This window comes from Orycteropus afer, unplaced genomic scaffold (genome assembly GCF_000298275.1).
Source record: "Orycteropus afer afer isolate SDZICR_OR568_19922 unplaced genomic scaffold, OryAfe1.0 scaffold00813, whole genome shotgun sequence".
NCBI classification, from domain to species: Eukaryota; Metazoa; Chordata; class Mammalia; order Tubulidentata; family Orycteropodidae; genus Orycteropus; species Orycteropus afer.
In genome coordinates this window covers 308,895-335,900 of record NW_006922400.1, presented here as the reverse complement: position 1 = coordinate 335,900, position 27,006 = coordinate 308,895, and positions in this window count along the sequence as shown.

Genomic DNA, 27,006 nt, shown 5'->3' with positions numbered 1-27,006 from the left:
AAGGTTGGGCAATCCTACTTCCGTAGTGATACTGCCTCGGAAACCCAAGGAGGGGTCGCTATGAGTCAGGGCTGACTTGACGGCAAACAACAACAACAGTAGATCTTAAAAGAGCACAATGCTCAAGGCAGTTATTCCTTACTTTTTATGCTAAACTACTGTTTGTTTGTAGAAGATTTCAGAGGATATTTTTTATTTGAAATTTAAGGATTATCTCAGGACAATAGTTTTAGGGTGCATCTACTCTCCATGAATCCAGAAATTCTGGATTTCATGAGAATTTGAAATTCTGTTCTACATTTCCCCCCTTTCAACCAGGATTCTTTAATAGAAAATGTTCAGTAATGGTAGTTGTGTACACTCCAGTTCTACTGGTATGACTGCAAAGGAGGCAGTTGTTCATGGAAGCAATTTGCCATGCATTCCATCTCCTCTTATGTCTGATTCTCCTTCTTCCTCTGTGCTCCAGGTGAATAGAAGCTAATTGTTGTATCTTGGATGGCCAATTGCAAGCTTTCAAGACCCCAGGAACTAAGTAATGAACTAAAAAGTAGATCAGAATCACTAAACGTGGTATTAGGCCCCTTAACTGGAATGTCCCATGAAACAATGACCCCAAACCTCCCAAGATAAGGAGCCAAATCCCATGAGGTGTTTGGTTATACATAAGCAGACTAAGAAGGTACTCTCACTCTCTCTCCTTTTTTGTTGTTGTAAGTATATCTATCACACAACTTTTGCCAATTCAACTTTTTACAGCTGTACAACTTATTGACAAAAATTACATTAGTCAGCTGTGCAACACAACTCTTAATGTGATTTTTACATCGCCATAAACAGAAACTCACTGCTCCATAAGCAATAATATCCCTTCCCCCCTTCATCCCGCCTCTGGTAACCATTAATAAACTTTGGTCTGTATTCCTTCACCTGTTCTTGTCTTTTTATATAAGTGAAGTCTTACAATATTTGTCCTTTTGTGATTAAGTTATTTCACTCCACATAATGTCTATAAGGTAAATCCATATTGTAGCATCTATCATGATGTCATTTCTCTTATTGGCTGAGTAGTATTTTATTGTATGTGTGTATCACATTTATCTTATCCATTCAATCATCTGTTGATGGACATATAGGTGGTTTTCTATGTTTCCTTTGGCTATTATGAATAATGCTGCAATGAACGTTGGTGTACAATTATCTGAGTCTCTGCTTTCAGGCCTTTTGAGTATATACCTAGGAGTATAATTGCTGGGTCATATGGTGACAATTATACTTTTAACTAAAATTTTTAGTTTTTTGAGGAACTGCCACACTATTTTCCACATGGTTATACCATTTTACATTTCTACCAGCAATGAATAAGCATTCCAATTTCTCTACAAAAAATGTCATTTTTTGGTTTATGGTGATGTGTTAGGATACAGACGAGGCTGTTCAAAGAGACTAAAAATTAAAGTGGCTTTAACAAAATAGAGGTTTTCATTTTTTCTCTCTGGGTTTGAACCACTGACCTTCTGGTTAGCAGGGAAATGCCTTACCCACCACACCATCATGTTGCTGTTAGGTGCCTTTGAGTCGTTTCCGACTCATAGCGACCCCATGCACAGCAGAATGAAACACTGCCCGATCTTGCACCAAACACTCCATGATCCCTGCTATACTTGAGCCCATCATTGCAGCCACCGTGTCAATCCATCTCGTTGAAGGCTTCCCCCTCTTTTATTGACCCTCCACCCTACCAAGCATGACATCCTTCTCCAGGGAATGGTTCCTTCTGACAGCATGACCAAAATAGGTGAGACAAAGTCTGGCCATTCTCGCTTCAAAGGAGTATTTTGGGTGCACTTCCTCCAGGACAGATCTGTTAGTTCTTTTGGCAGCCTATGGTACCAGTGATAATTAGCACATCCTGATTGCATGTTTGGTCAATTTCAGACTGCAGGAGATGATAAAATTCTTCAATTTCTTCATCTTTGGCTTTGGTGGTTGGGGCATAAATTTGAGTAATAGTTGTATTAATGGGTCTTCCTTGTAGGCGTATGGATATTATCCTACCATTGTACTTCAGGACAGATCTTGAAACATCCTTTGTGATGATGAATGCCACGCCATTCCTCTTCAAACTGTCATTCCTGACATAGTAGATCACATGGTTGTCTGATTCAATGTGGTCAAACCAGTCCATTTCAGCTCACTAATGCCTAGGATATCAATCTTTATGCGTTCCATTTCATTTTTGACAACTTTCAATTTTCCTAGATTCATACTTCGTACATTCCATGTTCCGATGATTAATGGATGTCTGCAGCTGTTTCTCTTCAATTTGAGTGGTGCCACATCAGCAAATGGAGGTCTCAAAAGCTTTACCTTATCCATAGGAATAAGGCTGGGTTTACTTAGATGATGCAGCTCTTTCCCAGTCCTATTTTGACAGCCTTCTAACCTAACTGGACTATTCATAAAGTTGTGCGGTAATGTATCAAACACTGTTTCTTTGCTATTCATAAGGTTTCCCCTGGCCAATTCTTTGAGAAGTACACAACCTGTTCCTTCTTCTTAGTCTATCTCAGTTGTAAGTTGGGCTGATACCTGTGCACCATATGCATCTCGCTGGGTTTGAAACACCAGTGGCTCAGCCTCAAAACTCACATCAACACATCACCATGGTAGGACAAACTGACAGAGAAGTTTGTCTCCTTTTTGGAAACCTCTCGTACCACCCTTACCTGGGTCCCTGCGGCTGACTGCTCCTCTGTCCTGGTTCCTGGCTTTTAATCCCCTCTCTCCCGCTCTCCCATCCTGCTGCTTTGGGCATGCCTGGTTTCTCTCTCCTCACTTGGACCCCTGTAGCTTTCTCTCTCATATAATAATCTAAATGTCCTGGGCTGGTAGACAACTTTCCTATTCTCAATCTATCAAAAAAACCAAACCAAACTCACTGCTTTCCAATTGATTCTGAATCATAGTGACCCCCTTTGGGTTTCTGAGGCAGTAAATCTTTATGGAAGTATATTGCCCAGTTTTTCTTCAATGGAGTGGCTGGTGGGTTTGAACCTCCAACCTTCTGTTTAATGGTTGAATGCCTTAGGCACTATGCCACCAGAGCTCTGCTTCAACCTATAGCCTCCATGTATGGGTCCAAGTTAGTTGCATCTCCCAGCCAGAGGGAAGGGGCAAAGGAACCAAAGGCATCATGTTCAAATGTTTCGAGAGCAAGACCTAAAATTGTGACACATTCTTTTTGCTCACATTCCAGTGACTAGACCTTAAATGGCCACAAATAGCCACAGAGCATGCTGGGGAGTATCTGGAGCCATCTCAAAGTGCTATTTTCTGATAAATTTAACTAATGGGTATTGACAAAATCAACAGAGTCTTTAAATGGAAACCATTTTTAATATTCTTTTGCTTTCTATTAGGACCGCTGGTCCTAGTGGTTAAAATGCTAGGCTGCTAACCAGAAGGTTGGTGGTTTGAATATACCAGCCACTCAGCAGGAGAAAGATGTGACAGTCTACTTCCATAATGATTGGAAACCCTATGGAGCAGTTCTACTATGTCTTATAGGGTTTTCTGAGTTGGAATCAACTCAATGGCAGTGGTTTTGCTTTCTATTAAAATAGCTTTATCTTGATTGATTTTCATTTAAGATAATACTAAAGTTAGTTCATCTTATATCACATTATAACATCAACAGGATATTTTTGTAATAATTACGAACTTTAGCTAGAAAAGTATAATTGTCACCATGTATGGAAAATCAGTTAATTTCTAGGTTTAATCCTAAACAAGAGTTTTACATACCTATGTTTCTATTAGACTTTTCATGCTGAGCTTTCTTTTTTTGAGAAGACTGGCACACTGAAAATGTATTTCAAATATTATGCCAGATATGATTTTTTTTTTTTTTTTTTTTACTTTGTACTCCAAGAACACTTTGAGACATGTATTGAAAACAACTTCTCTAATGAACCACTGGTGTTTTTTTTTTTTTCTTTTTTCCTATACTGCTTGATTAATTATAATTTGGTTTATATCACAGTCAGTTATTCAGTTATCATAGTCAGACACTCAGTGAGACATTCAGTCAGACATCTGGGCTGCACTACTGACTGTGGTGATTAATATTAAGGGTTTCTGATAACCTCTAGAAGACTGACTAGGTGCTACTCATGACAGCCCAGGGACTACCACCCAGTTGGTTACAATTCAGGAGATTCACAGAAAATAATGAACATGAGTTTGGAATTCTATACTGTGTTTCTCTAGCTTCAGTTAATATAAGAATCAACTGGAGCAGTTATTAAATATTTAACTTTACAGTCCTCTCACTTGGGGATTCAAATTCAGTGGTTTTAGGTAGGGCTTGGGAATCTATGTATTTAACAAGAACTTCCAGAAATTCTTATCATCAGAGAATCTTGAGAACACTGCCTAGTGATAGATTTTTGTTTTATTTTGTTTTCTGTTTCCTCTGCTAAAAAGCAGAGACAGCATCCTCATTCAGAGGGAACCCCTATTCCCCAGGAGAGGCTGGGTAGTCTGCTAATCACTACCCAAATGACTGCTTAGGCTCTTCCTCTGCCACAGAAGAGCTGACATGGCCACAGCAGTTGTCTGCTATATGCATGTCAAGGGTACACTTTGTTCTTTGACAGTGAGTTGTAAGATGGCATACAAATGTTTTCTATCTGGTCCAGACTCACTACCTGATGGCAACTGCTCCCAGTCAGGTGAGAAGGAATAGTTTCAAGATTATAGACTCTGTAATAGCTACTCTTAAACTGCAATCCTGAAGTAGAATTGATAGTAGTTAGCAATAATGTTGTTGTTAGGTTCTGTAGAATTGATTTTGACTCATAGAGACCCCACATGGTGGAGTAGAACTGTCTCATTGAGTTTTCCAGGCTGCAGTCTTTATAAGAGCAGATGACCAGGCTTTTCTCACAAAGAGTTGCTAGGTGGGTTCCCATGGCTTGAGAATCATGGATTTACTCAGTTTACTAGTGATGACCCCCCCCTTTTTTTAATACTCCTTTAATATCTAGCTTCCTTGGTATCCAGAAGGTCTGTCTCTTTTTTCTACCTCCCTTCCATCCTTCCCTCTTCTTTCCTTCATTCCTTCCTTTACTTCCTCCCCTCTTTCCTCCCTCCCTCCCCCCTTCCCTTCTTTCTCTCTTGGTTCCCTCCTCTTCCTTTTTCTCTCTCTTTCTTTTGCTATGGAAGCAGGAAAAATAACAGTCTCAAGTAAATATTGAAACTTTCTAGCTATTCTCTGGACTTGGAATGGTTCACGCTAATGCTGAAATCCATAAAAGCAAAAAACCAAACTCACTACCGATGAGTCAATTCGACTCATAGCGAGCCCTCCTTGGGTTTCCCAGGCTGTATCTCTATGGAAGTAAAATAAAGTAAAAATAGCCAGAAACTTTGACAAGTAGACACGTGAAGACTTTTTTTCCTCCCCTCCATATTAAACAACTGAACTAACAACTCTATGTCTTCTAAGATTCTATGTCCTTGATTACCAATATGAGGCACTATTTAGAAGTCATTCTAAGCATGGGTTATTACATAAGTACTTTTACCTTTATGTTTTTTATGCCTCTGTTCTTCTAGTTCCAGTGCATCTATGTTCTAACTCCACATAATTTGGGGTATAGTTCCACAGAGTAAGGTAACCATAGGCTTTCTAGTTAATTCTAAAAGAAACTATGCAAACTGTACTGTGAATAAAGAACCTTGAATCAATAGTGAGGAAAACAATTTTTTAAAAATATAGTATTTGTTAGCAATGGTCTGTAGTTGCATTGAACACTTAGTACATAAGATAATTATTTTCCAATATGAGATATAAGTGGCTCTAAAAACACACCTCTATTCTTGGAATATAAGCTTTGGACAACCTAATTGGGCAATTTCTGTTCAGTGTGGGAGATACAAAAAGAATCTTTAAAAAACCCCTTATATAAGTTTTCCAAGTAAGTACTCAAATATAGTGAAATACTGAAAACAACAAGTATGTTTTTACAAACTACAAAATAAGCAACTGTAAGTTCCAAGAATGCAGAAGCTATCTATCTTGTAAATTTGTTATATTCCTTAGTTCTTGGCATTTAACCGATGCACAATAATTATTTCTTGCATAAATCAAGAATTCATTGAATATGTATTGTTAAATGAGAGGGCTATTTATAAAGCCCACTCTTAAAGAGATGCTGAAAGAGTCTTTTTTTTTTTTTTTTTTTAAATCTTATCATAGTCTTTCTTAGTCTACCTTCTGGAGCGCTGAAAATTATTGATATTCATGCTAATGATTCTTATATTTTTTCTTTACTGGAATGGCTACTTAATAAGTATAGGGAAACAGTTCTTCTCTGTTCTGTTTGCTTCAGTTCAACTTTCTTCTCATTGCAAAGTGAAGAGAAAGAAATAATAGCCTCCTAGGATGTCATAGTTCAAAAGAATCCTCATGGTTATCTAGTCATCCAGTTATGTCTTTAATGCTGGAGACATTTTTACATACCACTAACTTGCCCAACTGATCTTTGTCTTGCTCCAGCTATATAAGACAACTATATAAGACAATAAGACAAGAGATGAGAAGCAGCAGCTTCTCATCTCTTGTCTTATTGTCTTATATAGCTCAGATTGTTCAGAAGCTTTTCCACAGACTGAGCTGAAAATTATTTCTGAGTTCTACCTATTAGGACCACAGAGAACAACTCTGTCTCTTCCTTATGGCTACTCTTTAGATATTTCTAACAGCATTCATGACCCCATGAGTTTCTTTCGTTCTTTTTTTAAATAATAATGATAGCTGTCTTTACAATATGCCAGGCTCTGTGCTAAGCACTTTCCAGGCACCATCTCCTTTAACCCTCACAATAATCCCACATGTGAGGTACCACCATGATCTACATGTTATAGATAAAACCCTGACATTTACAGAGGTTAAATAATCGGGTAAAGTCACAGCAGGAAAAGTGCAGAGTTGAACATGTCAATACTGCTATTTGCTTTCATGTCTGTGTTACAATAAAATAAATTTCCCATTATTATCTTAAGAAACAACTTGCTCTCTATTATTTGTGACTAAAACTGTCCTAACAAAAACACACTACTCTGCATTTTGTGATGTCCAACTTTCTGTTGAATTTGGGAAAAAAAATGTCAATTTTTGTTTCCTGTCTCTGTTCTCAAGCCGTTGTCCTTTTCCCATAGATTCTTAAAGATCCCTGGAAATGGTTGGAACTACTTTTGACAGGAATGAACCATGTCTACAAAGCAGAACAATTCAATTCCCACTATGCCAGGCTACCAGGCAGTGTTTCAGGGGTGGCACAAAACCATCACTCTACAGACCCTTTCCTGTACTAAATAGAAACATGTTTGTTACCTCACAGGAAAAGAGAGAATAGGTGGCAAGGTGAGAAATGGAACACATTTCCTGTTAGTTTTATCCTGTTATATAACTGTAATCCCTTGTGGTGTAGAAAGCAGAGTAAGACTTATGAGAGTCTAAAGCAAATTTTTGATGTTTAGACTCCCACTGTTTGAGTATTTTCAAACTTTGAATTGACTTAATATAAACAGATCATTTTAGTTTTCCATTAGAACAAGAATAACATTCTATCTGACTACTGTTATATAAATGAAGACAGAGTATCCAAGAACATGGGAAAAGTAAGCAGCCAAGAGGTGGGGAAAAGAGGAAATATATTCAGCCACAAAAGTGAAAAACAAAACACACAAATACACACAACTACATCTTAAAAATCAAAGTATGTTATCCCAAACATATCTGTAATTCTTCTTTCTTCAGGTTATTCTAGCCTGGCAAGCAAGGCAGCAACAGGGCTACATTAGGAGTTATGCTATTTCCATGCTTCTTGTCCTCTCAGTTCTACTCCTGGTGTACTGTCGGTGGAGTCAAAAACAGGTCCTTTCAGCTTTTGTGTTTTGTCCCATCCACTTCCTTATGTCTAACTGTGTGCCCTTAGTGATGTCTGATGCCAAGGTCTGGGCTGCCCACTAAACTCAAAGAGGTGGATTGGCCATTGCTACTAGAGCTCTGGTAGCGTAGTACCTAAGGCACTTGACTGCTAACCAGAAGGCTGGTGGTTCAAACCCACCAGCCACTCCTCAGAAGGAAGGTTGGGCATTCCTACTTCCGTAGTGATACTGCCTCAGAAACCCAAGGAGGGGTCGCTATGAGTTGGGGCTGACTCGATGGCAAATAACAACAACAACAACAACAACTAGATGCCAGTGTCTGCCATCCAGAGAACCAATGCTGCTCCAGGATATCAAAGTCACCTTGCCACCTCCATCCCAGGCCCTAGTCAGGCAAAGATGTTTGAGCCCTATCAAGAAACACAGTTCAATCTCAAATTCAGACCCTCTGTTCTATAGAGCATTATTTTTAAAAAAGCCATATTAAGATTTAGCCAACTCTCCATTAATGCATTGCAGAGCTGGCTTGTCTGTGTGTCCATTACGATTCTCCCATTACTGCCATTTAATTATGTATCTGCTCATTATCACTATCCTCGATGGATTACCATGGTCAGGAGAAAAAATTAGAAATCCAATCGATTTTAAAAGCACATTTTGTGAAATCTTTGGTGAAGGATAATTCTAAAAATGTAGTACTGACTACAAAGAGCTTTTGGGATTATCCATTGGCTTTGCTTATCTAGGCCCTCCCAGTCATGCACTACCCCAGATAGTTGGAAATGTGCCCTGTGTGCATCACCATGTCAGTTTGCAGCAAGATGACAGAGTGTGAAATGACCTGTTTGTGTGATGATGCTAGGTTGGTCTAAAAGAGTGCAATAAAACCAGGAGCTAAAAACAGATTTTAAAAAGATATGATAAAGTTACAGAACAAAGCCTAATGCAAAATTAGTTTGGAACTATAACAGAAATAAATCCATGTGTTTAATATTCAGTGTACAGACCCATAAAAAGTCAATTAAAGGTTTAAAATTTCAGCACCAATCCATATGTCACTGAATGTTTCTTTAAGCCCTGGTGCAGAAATGAGTATTTCTAGTAATAATCATTTACTCATGATGTCCCTTAGGCCTACCATGCTTACAAGATGGATTGCCAACCAACTGAAAAGAACTGTTGGAAATATTATAATAGTCCTCAAGATCTGAGAGATGCAACATAAAAATGTATTACAGCCAATACAATTGATATAATTATTTTCAGCTTCAAAAAATTATAGACTTTCTTCTGCCATGGTTTGTTTGCAGTCTCCTGAGATAGAAACTTGTAATTTTATTCATTATTTTTCTACCCCTTCTAAAGGAAGAAAAAAAGAAAGAAGTTAAATGCTAGAGAGCTCGTGTGAAAAGATGGCAGGGAGGTTAGAGGGCTCTAAATTCAGACACTCTCTGCAGGAAATGGGGCTACGCTAGGAGGGTGCACATAAAATTATTTCAACTCCAATTTCAGATTCTGTCTAAAGAAGAAAATTTTGATTTTATTTATCCCTTTCTTTCTCCTTCGGGAAGGGGATGTTGGATGGCCAATGACTGTTTAGCACAGTTGATTGCAGGAAATAAAAGCAAAGTTTGAAGGCTCTGGTTGCTCCCTGGTAGATGTGGCTGGGCAGGCTGGAACCAAGCTAAAACATTTGAAGACCTGATTTTACCACTCTCTCATTTGCCTCTCTTGGCTGCGTGACAAGACAGAAAAGGGAGCAGGAACAACTGTGCCATACTTTACCCCTGAAAACTCAAAAGTAACAGGCACATGATTTCCAAGACCCACAGGCCTCCATCTGGTTCTTTGCCTTCTCAATGTGCTCAAGAAATGAGAGAGGAAGCAGTGCCACTTGAGGTTGTTCTATGAAACTGCAGTATAGAATGGACTGGGAGAGCTGTCCATTGGAAGCGTGGAGCAGTAACAATCTTAAAGAAGGAAAGAGGGCCATGGGACTTAGAAGAAGACCAATGTAGGATTGTGGGGATTGGGCAAGTCAGGTGAGGTCAGTTCACAGATTGATAAAATGATGGGATTGGAAAGATGTTGTAGAGGCCTCATCTGTGAACTTTTTTTTTTTTGGTGGATGAGAGAACTGAGACTTCTGGAGGCTATGACTTTTCAGAAGAAGAAAGACTGAATGTTTGTGGGTAGATTTTCATAACATGTTACTAGGTGACACACACATTTACCTAGAGTCTGAATTAAAAACATAAATGAGTAATGACAGGTGAGAAATTGTTTTGGGGTGAGGGGAGCCCACTCTACCCAATACCCCGAGGCTTTACATTATTTGCAATATACCATTTTTTCTGTCTCCAATCAGGGTAATATCATAAGTCCAGATCTTATCCAAGCAATAAATTCTCTATTTCTCAGAACTTTAATTTCAGGGTGTAATAAAATGAAGCCTTCTGACTTTTAATTGCAGTTTACATCAGTGAGCTACTATAGATGCATGTAGCAGTCATATCTTGTTGTTGTTGTTGTTGTTATGTGCCGTCGAGTCGGCCCCGGCTCATAGCGACCCCTCCTTGGGTTTCCGAGGCAGTATCACTACGGAAGTAGGATTGCCCAACCTTCCTTCCGAGGAGTGTCTGGTGGGTTTGAACCGCCAGCCATCTGGTTAGCAGGCAAGTGTCTTAGCCACTATGCTACCAGAGCTCCCATATCTTATATGTCTAAGATAAGTCATATCTTAGACAGCAGAAAATGCCATGTCCTGAGCAGTAAAATCTCTGCCTTTCTGCAATTTTCTCTCTTAGTTCCCCAGGTGAGATTGAGAGTGGAATGGTAGTAAAGGCATTAAGCATTTGTCTTTGCAAAATGCCACTTTCTTCTTGGTCCCATGATTCCATGAATAATTATAAGAGTTTCTAGAGCAAACTAAAGCCCATGGTAGTAACTCAATTGTATTAGTCAGACCTTTACAACTCTGCCTGTCATGCTGAGATTACAAATCTCCAGGGCATGGACTAGACCTTCTCTTCTGTCTTATATAATATCAAACTCAGTGTTGGCCCTTCAGAAGCACAAATACAAATGAATATGATTTAATATCATCTCAACTATGATATATCAAAAAAAAGAAAAAGGGAAATTTAAGGAAAGTTCTAGTTAAATCTGTAACATTTGGATTAGAAAAAATAAATGAACTAAAAACCCCATACCTCCTGTGGACTCCTCATTTTAAATTAGTCTAACATTCCAGTAAAATACTGCTTAGCTCAGTATAAAATGTGGCAATACGATCCAGAATTTGACCAACACCTATCATTTGACACCTGTGTCCAATTATTTGTCAAAATCTACAGCTTCCTACATAGTACTGCTGATATCTACTCCTTCCTATTTAAAAAATAACTGACCATAGAAATAGTTCTAAGATTCTAGTACTTGGCAGGTACAGGAATTCATAAACATTACTTAAAATTTCACAGCAATTTTTATAGTTTAAATATTAAATTGATTATATTAGTAGAACTTACAGATGTTTATATCATTCATGCATTTATTCATGAAATTGGTTTTGTCTGTACAACATATTATAATAAGGACACAATGTTTTTAATTACAGTGACAGTTTTTTCCTTTATGCTTGTTTTTTAAGTTGTCTAGGAAACTGAAGAGATCCACTTGGCTTTAGGGCCATTAATTGGGCTCCAATCAATCTCCTAGATATTAGAACTTCTCCTTAATCCCTCTTTACTCTCCAACTTGATTGCAAAAGTGCTCATAAAGACTAAACTCCTTTAAGATTCTTTACAGATTTTCCTAGGACAATTAATTCATACTTCCCCCTTCCTCTCCTAGTCTCCTTGGTTTACCTTTCTTACTTTTTGCATGGCATTTTTTCCTCCTATGCCCAACCTGAGTTTTTCATGAACTCTTTTATATATGTTTTATTAATTGCTATGTTGTTGTTATGTGCCATCAAGTCGGACCCGACTCATAGCGACCCTTCCTTGGGTTTCCGAGGCAGTATTACTATGGAAGTAGATTGCCCAATCTTCCTTCCGAGGAGTGGCTGATGGGTTTGAACCGCCAGCCTTCTGGTTAGCAGTCAAGTGCCTTAGGCACTATACTACCAGAGCTCCCATTAATTGCTACACATGGAAGAAAATCCATAGTCTCAGCAATTTTCCACTATAGCGCTAAACTCCCTCCGCTTTTGGTTATTACATAATTTTTGACTTGTTTCTCGATAAGCTTGAGACTCCACTAGTCTCTGAAGATCTTGAGCAGTTAGTGCTATGACATGCCTCAGTTTCAAGCAAAGCCACATAACTCAGATTGAGTATGTTTACTATGCTTAGAATAGTGCTTGGCATGTAGTAAGTACCATGGAATTTCTAACTGTGTAAATAAGTAAATTGTACCCTATGTGTACTTTGTGTTCTGACGCAGGCTTCAATTTGCTTATACTCCTGTTCACTCTTGTTAAGACCCTTGTTGAAGGCATAGCCATGGTGCGCTGAGACTGGCTCACTCCAGCTTGCCAGAGTCAGTTGTTAAACTTTGCATTTTATGAGTTGGTTCTTAAACATAGCCATTATTAAAAATCAAATTATGGAAACACAATTAACAACTTATTTTAAAAAAATCAGAGGTAATAAATACTTAAAACACATTTCTTCCTAAATATTTTACTCCGTTTTAAAATTGCCAATGCCCTTGTGGTTATTTATGGCTATTTTATCTATATGGTGGATATTATGTTTAGCCCATAGGCATGGGACAGCACACAGCCATGGTTGCTTTCTTTAATGACTATTCTTTTTCATAGATGCGACAAGTGAAAGCCTCATGCTTTTTACAGAATACTCTACTACCCATCTATTGTTGTTGTTAAGTGCCGTCGAGTCAATTCCGACTCATAGCGACCCCATGCACAGCAGAACAAAACACTGCCCGATTATATTTTCAGATTGCAGTGATGCTGGAAGTTAGGCCACCCATATTTCAAATACCAGCAGAGTCATTCATGGGACAGGCTTCAGTGGAGCTTCCAGACTAAGATAGACTAGGAAGAAGGGCCTGGTGATGTCTTTCTGAAAATTAGCCAACGAAAAGCTTATAGATAACTGGTACAAGACTGGGCAATATTTTGTTCTGTTATACATAAAAGCTCTATGAATTAGAACTGACTTGACAGTAACTAACAACAACATATCAGAAATTGTCTTGTAATCAGTGCCATTGAAATTCTCTCCTTTTTTAAAAAATTTGAAATGTAACATACACACAGAAAGGTACATGGACATAAATGTATAGTTTAATAAAAATTATATGGAAAATATCCATGAAACTGCTACCCAAATAAAAAAAAAAATAGACCATCACCAGCACCCCAGAGACACCTGGATGCCTCTTCTCATAGTAGTAACAACTTTCTTGACTTTGAATTAACCTTTACTTGCCTTTTGAAAATAGTTTATTACCTTTTTATGTATAACTCCACATGGTAGAGAGATTATTTCTACTTTTGAATTTTATATAATAGAAATAATATACTATAAAATGTTACATGCCACTCCTCGGAAGGAAGGTTGGGCAATCCTACTTCCATAGTGATACTGCCTCGGAAACCCAAGGAGGGGTAGCTATGAGTCGGGGTCGACTCAATGGCACATAACAACAACAACAACAACAACAGTATTATTATATGCTTCAGATACGATGTGTATCTATAAATTGTTCATTTTCATTGCTGTGTTGCTGAGTAATGGGGTATGTATATTGCACTTTACTAGATAATATGAAAATGTTTTCCAAAACAGCTCTACTATTTTATACTCCCTCTAGCAGTGTGGGCTTCATAGCTTAACCAACACTCCATATGTCAGTCTTTAATGTTTTTGCCAATTTGGCATATGTGTTGTGACATCTCATTTTGGTTTTAATGATTTTTTTCCCCCAATTATTGGTATGATTAATGATTATCTGAATTTTCTTCTTTGTGATTTTCAAGCTTCTCATTAGCTCATTTTCAGAAGTAGATTGCCAGGCCCTTCTTCCTCCTTGAGTCTTTTGCCTGTATTTCTATTGTGTCCATCTTTTTTCTTACTAAGAAATTCTTTACAAATTCTGGATACTAGTGCATTATTGATTACATCTATTGTAGAACCATTCTGAGGCTTCCCTTTTCAGTCTTTTGATAAACTTTTAAATATAATTTACTTGCTTTCCTTTTTAACTAATGACTCATGAATCTTCATATAAAAACTCTTCCTTATCCCCAAATCATAACATTTTTATCTTATATTTTCTTACAAAATCACGGAAGTTCTGTGTTTTTTACTGTTGGATCATTAAAACCATGAGTTGAGTTTATTTTCTGATAGTGAACTAATTTTTTCATCCTAAGATAAATTGAATTTGGTCATGATTTGTTATTCTTTTCTATATTACTGGGTTTATTTTTGCTGATATTTTATTTAGAAGTTTTACTTCCAATGTTCTTGATTAAATGTTGTAGTCTTGTAAATTAGTTGTTGAGTAAGACTGGAAACATTTCTTCCTTGAATGTTTGTTAGACCTTACCATTAAAGTCATCTGGATCTGGCATTCTCTGTAAAGAATATATTTGATTATTGATTCAAATGATTTTTATTGGTCATAGGACTACAGATTTCTGTTTCTTGAGTCAGTTTTGATAAATTTTATTTTCTAGGAACTATTCCATTTCATCTGAAGTTTTAAATTCACTGATATAAAGTTGGTGATAATAGCCTCTTATTTTTGTTTCAATAGTTGCAACATTCTTGTTGATGATGTCCTTCTTTTTATTCTTATTTTTTTTGCTCTAAGCAATCTCACCAACCATGGTAAGGAAGTAAAAGAGAAGTAGATATATTTTCAGTGAAATTTTACAGAATGAAAATGGATTTGAAATAGAAGTAATGCAATCTTGAGTAACTCCAAGGTATGGGTCCCACAACAATCCTCTATGGGCGACTCCTGGCTGGTGGCAGTTAGCATAACCTCAGGGTGGGGGAGCAGGAAGGCACTTGAAATTTAACTGAAGGTGCCAATATTGTTTCCAGGAATATCTCCCTACTACCTCATGTTGGGCAACCAGGCCTACTCTGGTTAGGAGCTCGTGTGGGGATGGAGTGGCATGGAAGAATCATGAGGAGATAGCTGGCAGGTCAGTGTGCTGGTCAGTGCTAGGGTGGTGCCCTAGTGGTACCAGTCCTGGTCTCCTGGGAATGGGCAGAAGACATGATGAGGCAAAAGTCAACCTTCTGGAGTCCTTGTCAGAAATCAGTGTGCAGGAGGTGGGAATTTAGGGACTGATTTATATAGGTATTCAATAATCAAAATGGAGTTCTCTTTTAACACTGGGGCAAAGACCTAGAGCCTTTCCAGTGCTATAAGCATAACACTTTAGCTTCCGAGTTAAGAAAAGTTAATAATGTTCCCGTGGAAATTGGTGGGGCAGCTTTAGTGAAGCTTGCATGCAACACTGAGAGTATTTGGGGCAATGGCATGTACTAATGATTAAGAAAGTAATTAAGTATTTTAACATTGCTACAGCTATACTAGGGTGCTGAAAACAAGCTGTGATATGTGTATGATGGGGACAGAGTCCTTGTTCTCTAAGGACTCTAAATTCCTCCTGTTGGCTTTCAAAAATGCATAGATCTATCTTATTGTAGAGCAAAAAATTAAGAAGAATTCATTTGACTCTGTTAGGATCTCAATCTACCATTTTATTTTTCTACCATTGTTCACCATTGTTTTACCATAGTTCCAGAACACCATTGTTCTATCATAGTTCCAGAACTGTGCTCATGAGGAACCTGTATGAAGACCAGGAAGCTATCATTTTAACAGAACAAGGGGATACTGCATGGTTTAAAATCAGGTAGGATGTGCATTAAGGTTGTATCCTTTCACCATACTTATTCAATCTGTATGCTGAGCAAATAATCTGAGCAGGTGGACTACATGAGGAAGAACACAGCATCAGGATTGGAGGAAGATTCATTAACAACCTGAAATATACAGATGGCATAACCTTGCTTGTTGAAAGAGACTTGAAGTCTTAAAGAGACCTGAAGATACTTGAAGTCTGCAGTACAGATTACAACTCAACATAAAGAAAATGAAAATCCTCACAGCTGGACCAATAAGCAGCATCATGATAATGGAGTTTATCTTTGAAGTTGTCAAAGATTTCATATTACTTGGATCCACAATTAGCACCCATTGAAGCAGCAGTCAAGAAATCAGATATCATACTGCACTGGGCAAATCTGCTGCAAAAGACCTCTTTCAAGTGCTGAAGAGCAAAATGTCTCTTTGAAGACTAAGGTGTGTCTAACTCAAGCTATGGTATTTTCAATAGCCTCATATATATATAGGACCTATGGTAGCATAGTGTCTAAGACACTTGACTGGTGTCTTGTTGAAGGCCTCCCCCTTTTTCGTCGACTCTCCACCCTACCAAGCATGACATCCTTCTCCAAGAAATGGTCCCTTCTGACAACATGACCAAAATAGGTGAGACAAAGTCTGGCCATTCTTGCTTCCAAGGAGCTGGTGGTTCAAACCCACCAGCCACTCCTTGGAAGGAAGATTGGGCATTCTACTTCCATAGTGATACCGCCTCAGAAACCCAAGGAGGGGTCACCATGAGTCAGGTCTGACTTGATGGTGAGTAACAACAACAACATATGCATATGAAAACATATGAATAAGGAAGACCAAAGAAGAGTTGTCAGATGGATCTTGGCTCAAGGCAAAGAAGACCAGAAAGATGTCTACTTGTGTTTTATTGACTATGCAAAGGCATTTGATTGTGTGGATCATGACAAATTATGGATAACATTGAGAAGCATGGGAATTCCCGAGCACTTGATTGTACTCATGAGGAACCTGTATTTTGACCAGGAGGCTGTTGTTCGAATGGAACAAGGGGACACTACATGGTTTAAAATCAGGAAGGGAGTGCATTAGGGTTGTATCCTTTCCCCATAATTATTCAATCTATATGCTGAGCAAATAATCTGAGAAGCTGGACTATATGAAGAAAAATGTGGCATCAGGATTGGAGGAAGAATCATTAGCAACCTGAGATATGCAGACGATACAACTTTGCTTGCTGAAAGTGAGGATGACTTGAGGCACTTACTGATGAAGGTTGAAGAATACAGTCTGCAGTATGGATTACGTCTCAATATAAAGAAAACAAAAATCCTCACAATTGGACCAATGAGCAGCATCACAATAAATGGAGAGAAGACTGAGGTTGTCAAAGAATTCATGTTGCTTGGTTCTACAATTGATGCCAATGGAAGCAGCAGTCAGGACATTAGATGAAGTGTAGCATTGGGAAAGTCAACTGCAAAGGAACTGTTTCAAGTGCTGAGGAGCAAGGATGTCTCCTTGAGAACTAAAGTGCACCTGACGAAAGCCATGATATTTCCAATTGCCTCGTATGCATGTGAGAGCTGGACAATGAATAAGGAAGACCAAAGAAGAGTCGATGCTTTTGAGTTGTGGTGCTGGCGAAGAATGCTGAAAGTACCATAGACTGCCAAAAGAACTAATAGATCTGTCCTGGAGGAAGTGCACCCGAAATGCTCCTTGGAAGCAAGAATGGCCAGACTTTGTCTCACCTATTTTGGTCATGTTGTCAGAAGGAACCATTTCTTGGAGACGGATGTCATGCTTGGTAGGGTGGAGGGTCGACAAAAGAGGGGGAGACCTTCAACAAGATGGATTGACACGGTGGCTGTGATGATGGGCTCAAGTATAGCAGGGATCGTGGAGCTGGCATGGGATTGGGCAGTGTTTCGTTCTGCTGTGCATGGGGTCACTATGAGTCAGAAATGACTCGATGGCACCTAACAACAACAACAACAACAACAAAGAAGAGTTGATGCTTTTTGAGTTGTGGTATTGGTGAGGAATACTGAAAGTACCATGGACTGTCAGAAGAATGAACAAATCTGTCCTGGAAGAAGTGCAGCCAGAATGTTCCTTAGAAGTGAAAATGGCCAAATGTCATCTCACCTTCTTTTGTCATGTTGTCAGAAGGGACCATTCTCTGGAGTAGGATATCATGTTTGATAAAATGGAGGGTCAGTGAAAAAATGGAAGATCCTTAACGAAATGGATTGACACAGTGGCTGCAACGATGGGCTCAGGTATAGCAAGGATTGTGAGGATGATGAAGGACTGGGCAATGTTTCATTCTGTTGTACATAGGGCCAATATGAGTTGGAGTCAATTCTAAGCCCTTAACATCAACAAAACATCATTGTTCACAGACAAACTTCTCAAATTGAAAGTTCTATACTGACTGTCTTAATTTCCTAACCATCAACACCTTCCTTAATCCTCTAAAATATGGTTATAGGAAGTCAAGAAGACACTGAATTTAATAATAGACTGCCTTAGAAAAAGAACTATTAGAGAACAAGTTGACATCCTTGGAAATATGATTACAAAAGTAAATAAAAATATAGACAAAGAATCTGTGCATGAGCTCTAGCAACCATCCAATAGGAGTTCAAAAAAGAAAAAAAAAAAAGAGCACTGAGGAAAAGGAGGAGATGAAAAACAAACAAAAATCTTTATCTCAGGGTGGAAGGAAGATGTGAATGATCAGATTAAAAGGCCTATGAAGTGTCATGCTGAATAATAGTGTTCGACATCTCACATCATATTCATCCTATAGAATTTTAGAAGATGATGAATAAAAAGAAAGCTCTAAAATTCATTCAGAGGAAATAGGATTGCCTACAAAAGAAAAGTAATTACATTGGTATCAGACTTCTCATCAACAGTAGATGCAAGAAGATAATCGTTCAATAACTTTAAGTTCTGAAGGGAAATACTTGATTCTACAGTTCTCTACCTGGCCAAAAAGGTATTTCGGGAGAAAGAACAAATCTGTTGTTGTTGTCAGGTGATTTTGAGTTGATTTTTTAGAAGAACTCGGTTTTCTAGGCTGTAATCTCTACAGGAGTAGATTGCCATGTCTTTCTCCCTTGGAGGCACTGGGTAGGTTTGAAGCACCAATCTTTTGGTGAGTTATGTGATAAAATCCTAGGATGACCTACGTCAGAACATGAAGTCTAAGATTTCAAAAAGAATGTCTTCACAAAGAAAGTGGATTATATTACAAAATTTGTCATTAAGAAGTTGTGTGGTTGGGCAATCTATTTCCATAGTGATACCACCACAGAAACCCAAGGAAGGGTCGCTATGAGTCGGGTCCAACTCAATGGCATATAATAACAAAACAACAAGAAGTTGTATGATCTTATTGATAACGTGATTTATTTAATCAACTACAAGAAAGAACTCACTGATCTGAAAGAGACTGGTGGAATTCCTGAGATTGTGGCCCTTAGATACCTTTTAAGCCTGAAACTAAACCCACTTCTCAGGATCAACTTTCAGACAACCAACAGACAGGACTATAAAGTGAATAATAACATCAGGGAGGAATGCAGTCTTCAGTACAATCATCTATTTGAGGCCAAAAGGGTAGCATTTACCCCAAAACAAACCTCAGAAGATAGGAACGGGCAGGATAGAAGGACAAATGGAAAGGGGGAACCCAGGGATGAAGTGGAAAGAGTGCTGTGACATGGAGGAGATTATAACCAATGTCATGAAACAAAATGTGTGTAAATTGTTGAATGGAAGACTTTATATATTCTGTAAACTTTCACTCAAACTATAATAAGAAAAAGAGAAAAGACATTAGAAACTCTGGGAAAAGCAAAATATCCAGATGCTCAGCGAACTAAAATGTGACATGATTTTGGCTAACTCATCAATTGAAAAAAAAAAGAAGTGAATTTGTGTAACCTTGATGTTTAGAGCATTTTACTCCCATACAGGGTTAGCTGACATTTGGGGTTTGTTGTGAAATTTAAATGTGGTAACATTGGAAAGTACCCAGCACCTAATGTAGAGTAACTGCTCACAGTAAATTCCTTCCTCTTTACCCCCTGATCCCCACCCCTATTGCTTTCAACTACTTTGTGATGAAACTTGCATTTTAAATAAGTATATAATACTTCCAAGCTGTTCAGAAGAGCTTTCAACCATTAAAAAAAAAAAAAAAAAAGTTACATCTCCCTTCCAGAGAAAACAACAGCAGCTTGGTCAGATGTATAGAAATCAAGTGCATTAGCTTTTCTACAAAGTTCTAAAGCATAAATAATATTTAGAGAGACATTTATTTATTTATTTATTTTTACATGTATGGGTTCTCCTAACGCTCTGAATATCTTAAAGGAATGATGTAGTGACCGAAAATACAGTATTAGAACCTGAATACCTGTTCTCTCTGAGGGAAAAGCAGTATAATGACCAAAGTGCTGCATTTATGATTGCTTTACTGCCCCCCCCTTTCTTTACAGCAAAACATATATTCCCACTACTCTGTAGCTGTAAACATTTCAAGGAGATTGTTGTGATTCAATAGCTTTCCTGTTTTTCCTTCAAAAGGAGCAGAGTGTATGCAAAATTCTAGGCAGATCATTAAAATTGTATTAATACTCCAAAGTGGAAGATGAAAGAGAAGAATTCTGCCTCACGCTGGGTTTATTTTTAGCACTTGATGGTGCATTTTTTTTGTATTGTGATATTTGGTTTAGGTCATCCCAGAAGTAAATGATCACATTAAACATGGATGTTTGCAGTGAGACGTAATGTTATTTAGTGGGGCTATAACCTTTGAAACAGACGAAAATTAAGATGATGTCACCACAAATCCTTCATCTTGAAACCAGCTCTTCTGGCCGGTGACAATGACAATTCAATGCCAGTACCTGACAATTCAATGTAAACTCATTTATTTTTTAACAATTTATTGCCCAGTTTCAGGTAGCAATTTATTGTCTGATACCACATGCAAAGTGTCTGTGAGACTCACCTAGGAGACTTAGAATCATATTTTATTTGCTTACACATTAATAGAGCTCTAACCTCTCCTCAGGATTTTCTAAAAATGTGAAGTGAATAGGGATAGATATGCTATTCACTAATAACAGGCAGCTCAGTTATTGATGGCTGTATTACTTCAAGTTGTGAGTGAATCTTGGAGCCACTGCCCCTCCCCTTTGCTTCTGCTGGTTGTGTTGGAGTTCCATTTCATTAGAGCCTCATTAGAGGGGAATTGGAGGAGCACATGTGTGGCAAAATTTAGGCAAGCTAATTTTTATACTTTGGAAGCTCTGGAAAGATTTGATGAGAAGGACATTTCAGAAATCATCTAGAAACTAGAATTTTTCATTTGGCTTCATCCACCATAGGCATTGGGTGATTAGCTTTGAATGTTTATGTAAGAACAGTGTTTTCCATGATCATTAAAAAAAAAAAAATCGTGTTACTTAAAATATTAACAGACAATTTTCTTTTTCTTAACTTTGTGATTTGGGGCAAGAAACTGAACCTCACTCAGCCTTACTCTCCTAATTTATAAGTCAAAACCAAACCAAACGACAAGATGAAATGAAACAAAATCAATTTATAAGTAGCAGATAGGCAATAATGCTTACGTCATAGATGGTATGGAAGATAAACTGAGATATTGAAAGATCATGTTTGTGATGATGCCTGTGTGTATTTAATATAAATATAATATTTATACTTATTTTGTTGTTGTTATGTGCCGTCGAGTCAGCCCTGACTCATAGTGACCCCTCCTTGGGTTTCCGAGGCAGTATCACTACGGAAGTAGGATTGCCCAACCTTCCTTCCGAGGAGTGGCTGATGGGTTTGAACCGCCAGCCATCTGGTGAGCAGTCAAGTGCCTTAGCCACTATGCTACCAGATATTATATACTATATCATATAAATCCTTATAGGATTAGAGAAGAATAACAGAAATGCATGACTTTTTAAATAAAAGTGTGCTTAATTATTCTGATTTTAGTTTTTAATTAAAAGATTTGTTAAATGCTTCAGGTTTCAGGCCAAGCAATGAAAAATTTTAATAGAAGACAAGGCTTTAGAAGCTGTCTTTCTGGAACAGCAGCATCAAATGCTAAGGCAGCTTTAATTTCATTTACACTTGCTTTCTCATTTCTGTCCATTACCTTAAACCTTCCTCCCCATTCCTCTGCTATTGATAGGTGCCCCATGCAGGTTTTGACTCAGAGACTTTGAAGCAACTATTTGTGCAACTCAAAACTTTGGAGCAAAGCCCAAAACAGTCCTCAGGAGTGCCAATTTTATTTAATCTAAAAATACTAGAATTCTATTCAATAATTTTTATAATTATCATTGTAAGTCATGGAAAATGATCTCTGTAAAAAATGTATAATGCTCCTCATCTGAAACTGTGTATTAAGCATGCAAATATATATTTATGTATTTTTCAAAGGTTTTCAATTCTAGAATCACTTTCAGGAGGTCATTTTCTAGATCAGGTACAATGTTTTTACTTATTTTCTAGTCTTTTCTTCTGGAATTTTAATTAAAATTACGTTAGTCCAGCTTTACATATATCTTAATATCACCCTCATATTTTGCATCCCCCCTGTCCTTTTTGCATAATTTCTTCGTATGGTGTCTGTGTTTTACATATAAAGCTAAGAATATATAACAGATATACTGGTTTACTAGTTCTCTCTTCAACTGTGTCTCATTTTCAGTTTAGCCTACTGATTGAGATTTTAATTTTAACGTTTTTTTCTTTTTAAAAGCTCTATTTTATTTCAAATGTATCTGTCATTCTTAATAATCTCATTTTGATAGGTGATCTCTGATTTATCCTTTATTACCTTAGTCATTTTGCAGGCAGCTTTTCTGTATTCTGTAGCTACAATCCAATCTCTGCGGCTTTTGGATCTGTTGTTTCCTCTCTCTCAGTCAATAGTTGTTTCCTTTCAAGTGTGTTTGGCCATCATATAGTGTGAGTTTATTGGTAGGTGTTCTTTGTGACTAAATTGGAAATTTGATAAATGGTTCTGTGAAGAATTTCCTTTTTCTTTTGTCCTGCTGATAGTGCACAACTTGGGACTATCTTGGCTGAAAATACGTGGTCCTCCTGTGACTTATTTTTAGGAGAGTATGTCCTTGGAATATTTTCATATTTCTTTGAAACTAGCAAAATTGTAAATACTATGTTATTTACAAACTTTCATTTTTCTGCAGAGGCATATTCCATTGACCCTTTTAATCTAGAATATAGTTGGAAGCAGAAATCTGTTACTAAATGCCACACACACATACTTGCACACCTGAGCATATATGCTTAATTGTTTGTGAGTATTTAGTAGTTGTTGAGTGAATGTATATTAGATAAAACAATCTATCTGTTTAATCTTTCATCATTTATTTTAGAGCATGTAGTTTTTTATTAACCTTTTAAATTATAGTATTATCTGGTAAATATGGAACAAAGTCAGGTATTAAAAGTGAACAGATATTCAATATTTGTTTTAATATTCTGCTTTACAATTTTCATATATTCTTTGGTATATATTTAAAAATTGGAGATAACACAGCATCAAAAAGGAGAAACAGAATTGTTTCCCACTTACCTCACAAAGAACCTGAGCATGCTGTGCTTGATTGTTTATGACTATTTAGTAGTGGTTTATGTGAGAACATATCAGATTTAATGACATGATATGTAACTAAGAAGAAAAAAAACACCTGGAAATAGGAAGATAAGGAAGATTACTGGAGAAAGCACAGCAAGCAGAGGAAGGTTGGGACTATGTTTATGAAAAAAGAAAAACAAGCATATTTGACAGGAATTAGGCCACTCAGCAAATTGGAAAAGTTTAAAAATATCAATTAGCTCTGAAACCAACTTAGGGAAAGGAGCATTGTCCTTAGGGATGATCCAGAGTTTATGTGGCTGCCTACACCTATACTGGACATCTTCCCAGCAATCACGCCAGTTCTCATTAGTTGGCAGATAGAAAACGTCGGTAAAACTACTGAAGAGTTTACATTTCCAAGTTTGCAGTATTATTAGTTCTTATAAAGTAATCATTACCACAAGCTTTTAAAATAAAATTATTTTCTTGACTGAAATTAATTTTTTTGTTTACTCTTAGCTGCTCTGTCATAGGTAAAGTGGCTCAAGCTCACACTGAGAGGCCTGCTTTTTATTTTTTTTTAGCGATATTGTGCTAGTCACACACTTTTGTTATATTGGTTTCCATTCACCCATATCAAATCTGTCTCTTAATTATCCATCTGTTTTCCCTCCCTTCCCCTCCTCTCCTATTCCTGACAACAAACAAAGAAAATTTCCTTCCTTGTATAAACCTTTCCTTGACTTTTTACAGCAATGGACTCATACAGTATTTGTCTTTCTGTGATTGCCTTATTTCACTCAGCATAATTTCCTCCGACTTCATCCACATTATGAGGTGATTTGCTGATTCTTCATTTTTCTTTAATGGTGCATAGTATTCCATTGTGAGTATGTACCGTAGTTGGTTATCCATTCATCCGTTGATGGGCATTTAGGTTGTTTCCACATTTCTGCTATTGTAAATAGTGCTGCATTGAATATGGGTGTGCATATATCTACTTGTGTCCCACATATCACCTCTTTAGGATATTTCTAGTAGTGGGATTGCTGGATCAAATGATATTTCTAATTCCAACTTTGTAAGGAAGCACCATATAGTTTTCCACAGTGTTTGTACCATATTACAGTCCCACTAGCAGTGTATGAGAGTTCCAATTTCTCCACACTCTCACTTGCATTTGTGGTTTTCTGTCTTGTTGAAATTTGCTTTTCTTACTGGGGTGAGATGATAGCTTATTGTTATTGTGATTTGTATCTCTCTAATGGCTAATGAGGGAGCTTTGGTGGTGCAGTGTCTAAACCATTTGACTGCTAACCAGAACTCCCCAGGAGGAAGGTTGGGCAATTTACTTCTGTAGTGAAACTGCCTCAGAAACCCAAGGAGGGGTTGCTGTGAGTTGCATCTGACTCAATCGCAGTGAGTTTTTTTTTAGTTTAGAGTTACCTCATAGGCAGAGGTAACAAGAATTGAATGAGTTAATATTTGCAAAGTGTGTAGCACATAAGTGCTCTATATGTGCTTATTAAATATATTATCAAATAAGCACCCTTTATGCTACTCCCTGGAAGGCAGGTTGGGCAATCTACTTCTGCAGTGATACTACCTTGGAAACCCAAGGAGGGGTCGCTATGAGTCGAATCTGACTAGATGACAGTGTGTTGTGTTGCGTTGCAGTGGCTAAAGATCACGAACATGTGTTTGTTGGCTGCCTGAATATCTTCTTTGGTGAAGTGTCTATTCATGTCTTTTTATTTTTAAACATATAAAGATTCTAATAAAATCATGCATTGGTACAAAAAAAAGGGGGATCTCATGATCTTTTATTTCATCTAAAATAAGTTCTCAAAATACATTCAGGTCCTAGTTCATGAGAAGCATATGACACAAATGGTAAGAATTTGTCTTTCTAAAATGCTAATTATATTCTGTAATTACCTTTTAATTTCAATAAATTTAATTTTTGTTTGATAATATCTGTTATATGACAACCATGTGCTTATTAGATCTTAAGGCAAGTAAGACACAGGACTCCTGCTTTTAGTTTGCTTATTGATCAATCATAAAGAAACAATTAAAATGCAAATTCTATAGCACACTGAGTCCAAAGAAGGGACTATTTGGTTTCTGTTTATGCATTTGACGAGATAATGTCCCATTAATATACATATTTGTAATCATAAAGCCCACATGCTATTAAAATTTGAAAGAATATACAAAAATATTAATAGTTTTTTTTTTTTTCCTTCTGAGCAGTGAGATTATGTATGACTTCTACATTCTTTTTCTTGGCTTTTTTAAGATTTATTTTCTATACCAAAAAACCAAACACTGCTGTTGAGTTGATTAGACTCATAGCGACCGCACCTTGGGTTTCTGAGGCAGTAAAAACTCATTGCCATTGAGTCAGATCTGACTCATAGCGACCCCTCCTTGGGTTTCCAAGGCAGTATCACTATGGAAGTAGATTGCCCAACCTTCCTTCCGAGGAGTGGCTGTTGGGTTTGAACCACCAGCCTTCTGGTTAGCAGTGAAGTGCCTTAGGCATTATGCTACCAGAACTCCTTCTACAGAAGTAGATTGCCCAATCTTTCTTCTGAGGTGTGGCTGGTGGGTTTGAATTGCCAGCCTTCTGGCTAGCAGTCAAATACTGTAGGTACTACGCCACCAGAGAGCCTTTATTTTCTATAGTGAGCATAAGTTACCTGTTAATAATCTTTAAATTTGATTAATATTGTTTAATCATTCAATGAAGAAACTATCTGTGTATATATGTTGTTCCTATTTCCTCAAATATAATGATACATATTTCTGGACAATGAGGAGGCCATATATTACAACATGGCAGTAGCAGAGTAATTAATTATATGAATTTTCATGCTAGAATTATTGAATCCTAACTTTAACTAGTAGTATTAACTGCTCTTCCTTATAGGTGTGTGGATATTACCTTCTCACTGACAGCATTATACTTCACGGTAGATCCTGAGATGTTCTTTTTGGTGATGAATGCAATACCATTTTTCTTTAATTTGCCATTATTGGTAATAGTAGATCATATGATTGATTCAAAACAGCCAATACCAGTCTATTTCAGCTCAGTAATGCCTAGGATATTGATCTTTATGTATTCCATTTCATTTTTGACACCTTTCAATTTTCCTAGATTCATACATCATACATTCCATGTTCAGATTATAAATGGATGTTGGCAGCTGTGCCTTCCCAGTTTGAGTCATGCCCCATCAGCAAAGGGAGGTTGCAAAAGCTTTACTCCATCCATGCTATTAAAATCGACTCTACTTTGAGGAGGCAGCTCTTTTCCAATCTATTTTGAGTGCCTTCCAACCTGTGGGGTTAATCTCCTGGTACTATATCAGACAATGTTTCACGGTTATTCTTTTTTTTTTTTTAGGATTTGGGTGAAGATTTACAGAGTAAATTCACTTTTCATACAGCAGTTCACATATACTTTGTCTCAT